Raw genomic sequence first — 4,457 nt, 5'->3', positions numbered from 1 at the left:
ATCACAATCATCCTCATACACATATCTTGAATCGGGGCACTAACCGTCCTCCGGATCAAGGCGTCGACCACCACATTGGCCTTGCTTGGATGATACAGAATCTCACAGTCGTAATCTTTCACTACATCCAACCACCTCCTCTATCTCACGTTCAGGTTAGGCTGATCCATAATATATCTCAGGCTCTTATGGTATGTGTAGATGGTACACCGAACACTATAAAGATAGTGGCGCCAAATCTTGAGAGCGAAAACCACCGCCCCTAACTCCAAATCATGAGTGGGATGCCTTGCTTCGAGGCTTCAGCTGCCTCGAAGCGTATGAAATCATATGCTCCCTCTACATCAACACAACACCCAACCTTGTAATGGATGCATCACAGTAGACCACGAAATCCTCAACTCCCTCAGGGAGGGTAAGTACCGGTGCCTCACACAATCTCTGGCGAAGAGTATCGAATGATGCCTACTACTCAGGCCCCCAACTAAACACAACATGCTTCCTCGTCAACTTAGTGAAAGGAACATCAACCTTGTAGAAGTCTTGAATGAATCTCCAATAATATCCTGCCAAAACGAGGAAGCTCCAAGTTTTAGATGGAGATTTCGGCACTTCCCACCACATCACCGCCTCTATCTTGGATGGGTCGACCAATATACTATTCTGGTTTATGAGGTGTCCCAAAAACTGAACCCTGTGCAACCAAAAGTCGCACTTAGAGAACTGGGCATAGAGCCTCTCTATCCTCAAAACTCCAAGAATCTTGTGAAAATGCTCCTCGTGCTGCTCTCTGATCTTCGAATAGACCATAATGTCATTCATGAAGACGATCACTGATTGATCCAACATGGGCTTGCACACCCGGTTCATGAGATCCATAAACGCTGTCGGTGCGTTGGTGAGCCCAAAAGGCATCCCCACAAACTCGTATTGCCCATAACGAGTTTGGAAGGTCATCTTCTGAATATCCTCCCCTCGTATCATCATCTGATGATAGCCATACCTCATATCGATCTTGGAAAACGAAGATGCCCCCTGCTACTGATCGAATAGATCATCAATCCTCGACAATGGTAATGGTTCTTCACTGTCAACTAGTTCAACTCCCAGTAATCAATGCACATCCAGTGCGAACCAACTTTTTTCTTGACAAATAGGATCGGTGCTCCCCATGGAGAACTACTCGGTCGGATAAACCATTTCCTCAACAGCTCCTGAAGCTGAGAGGATAGCTTGTGCATCTCAGGAGGTGCAAGACGGTACGTTGTCTTGGAAATCGGCGCCGCACCCGGGATCAAATCGATATGAAACTCCACTTGCCTCGCAGGATGCACACCCGGTAACTCCTCAGGAAAAAAAATCAGGAAATTCGCGTACAATAGGAACATCAGAAATGGAAATTGATCCTTTCTCTTCAATCCGAGTATCCACTACATATGCCAGATAACCCATACACCCATGCTGCAAACTCTGCATTACCCTGGTGGCAGAACAGAAGGCGGATCCCGACCTAGAACCTTTACCATAAATGGTTAACACTCCCCTATTTGGGTATCGAATCGTCACCATCTAACGCTTCATAGTCAATCAGTGCCCCCAAACCGACTATACCAATCCATACCCATGATCACACAGACATCTCCCATAACAATAGGGATAAGATCTATCGGATAACCAACACCAAAAATCTCTAACACAGAACCCCGGTAGATATCAGTAGCGGAGACCGGATGCTCATCAGGTATAGAGACCCTCAAGGGCCTGCTCAAGTCCTCTCGTGCAATACTAAATCTGCAAAAAAAAGGATGACGAAACAAAAGACCGACTCGCACCCGTGTCAAACAACACAAGCGCATGTATAAAATTCACAAGAAAAGTACCTACACGATCGATAACATAAGCAACATAAATAAATCAATATAAAATAAAGAACACATACTAGCCACATGTATGGAGCTACTCTGGCCTCCTCTGATGTCAACTGAAATACTCTCCCTCTAGCCCTTGGTGTCTTGGCCTTCCCCTGTTGACCATCAGTAATACGCAGGGTCACAGGGCCTGGAGCCTAAACCGCCCAAGATGCAAGATGAGGACACTCGGCCCTCAAATGACTCGTATGGTTGCAATTGAAGCAAACCTGAAATCCCTTGGGGAAATCCCTATCTAATTTCCTCTCCTTAACACATGTAACAAGTCGTCCTTGACTGACATGGTCCCTCATGCCCTTGTCACACTTACCGTAAGTGCAGTCCTTCTGGCCTCCAACTCTCAAGTCAGCGGTCTCAGGCTGCTTAGTCGCCGACTGCGACTGTATTGGCCTGATATCTCTCACTTGGGTCCCTTTCTCCTCTCTAGCCTAGGTCTCCAACTCAATCTCTTTCCTCCCGACATTGGTCTTAGCTCAGCCAATGTCCGATATGAAGTGTTCGCCAGGAAATCATGAATATCCCTCCCCATAATACTTAGATACTGACTCACACGGGCCTACTCAGTAGACACGTTCTCATGACAAAACAAGGCCCTCTTATAAAACATCTTAATGACCTCAATCAGCGTCGATGTCTTCTGCTTGAGAGACAGGAACTCCTGGTCCAACCTCTCTCTCTCTGAATATCTCAGTAAATCTCTCCCAGGTCATCGTAGAATGCTCTGCAAGGGTGTAATCAGTTGTCACAAACTTCCACCAATCCTTCACTCCTAAGTGCAACAAGTTCAGCGCGAAACGAACCCTCGGATTCTCCAAACAGGAGCAAGTGTAAAAACAACCCTCAACATCATAAATCCATCTCATTGCAACAATCAAATCCTAGGTCCCATCAAACTTGGGTGGCTTCATGTTGTTGAACTCCCGCTACCATAAAAAATCACTCTTCTGCGGTCTCATAGCAACAAAAGCTACGGTGTCTTTTGCAGCCGTAGCAGCCTCTGTGACGACGACATAACTCTCATCAAAAGTCTCAATCAGCATGTTCTTAATAGTCCCAAACATCTCTGGAATAACCCCTCTTATTGTTGTGGCCACCTCGGCGACAACAATCCTACCGATCTCATCATCACTGGCACTCGGCCTCTTTAGGACAAGAAGCTCATAAAAACTCATCCATTGAGATCAAAAAGGAAACACATCAAGGTATGAACTTTATACCTTCAAAAGATGCACCGGGTGAAGTAATTTTTGGATCCACAAGCTTTCATGCAACACAAATTTCTTCACTAGTCTTTTTCTTCAACAAAAGGCCACTAAAATCACCACCAAGCTTCAAAATCTTCACTCACAATGGATACACTCGAGATTAGGGTTTGGAAGGAGTGGAGGTTGATTAGGGAAGGCCCAAGGGTGAGTTAATGCATTTAAATAGGGTTGAAACCCAAAAATTTAGTGTTTAGAGGTTGGGCTAGTACGTCTGACGTACCATATGTACGCCTAGCGTACTAGCTTGGCTTCCGCGATCCAGGCTCCTCATGAGTACGTGGTGCGTACCTACGTGTATGCCCAATGTACAGACTGAAATTTGGAACTTTACACCACAAAGGACCAAATGTGCCAACTTTTATTAGGTCATGGGCTAAAAATGAAAGTACCTTATAATCGGATGTTACAAACATACACATGCAAGAGTCACAAAGACAACTGGCATCCTACATAAGACAATATATAGGCCTCGCCCAATAAGCAAAATAGGCCCAACCCAACATATAAATAAAGGTCCTAACCATCATACACATACAAGGGTCACAAAGACAACTAGCATCAATTCTAACACAATTCAGTGGACCGACATTGGTGCCTTCGACCCACGATTATAGTAAAGACACTCACTTGGCTCACAAAGCCGACTAAAGCTCGGCTCAATGTCATGCCGACCATAGCTGACAGCTCTCACTTCCAAATGATGTGTGCTAAACATGTGCTATCAATCCACACAAGGTAAACCCTAAGTCTACCTTCTAAATCCAATAATCTTGACCAAAAGTCAACCCATTTCAACAAGTCGTCGATCAAAGTCAAAGTCAAAATCAACAACCATCAATGTCAACCAACTTTCCTCACATAGTGACCAATCCTTAGTCACGACGTGAGAGTACACTCGACCCAATTCCAACTCGGCTCGCTCTAACTCGGCCAACTCAATCATGGAAAATCCTTTGGGTTGACCTAACAATGTGAACATCCTTCTATCACGTTGTGAGTCCCACAAAACTCAGCAGAAATAGGATCTTTCATGGTCACGTCATAACACACCTTGTGTCACGTTGCGAGTACAGTTTGAAGCATAAATCCAAGATTTAAGTCCTTAATCCATTAAGCCTTTCACTCCAACTTTTCCAAAAGCTAAAGGGAACTCCAAAGGTCTATAAAATGATTACTTGACATACATGTATGCCTCATGCATGTCCTCCATCTATTCTAGGTCAAACATGAAGCGATTGCACCAAAACCATATGCATGGACCCAA

This window comes from Lactuca serriola, chromosome 4 (assembly GCF_051521515.1).
Source record: "Lactuca serriola cultivar US96UC23 chromosome 4, Lser_US96UC23_V15, whole genome shotgun sequence".
In the NCBI taxonomy this organism is placed as follows: domain Eukaryota; kingdom Viridiplantae; phylum Streptophyta; class Magnoliopsida; order Asterales; family Asteraceae; genus Lactuca; species Lactuca serriola.
The sequence above is the reverse complement of the archived record's forward strand: the minus strand, read 5'-3'. Positions refer to the sequence as shown.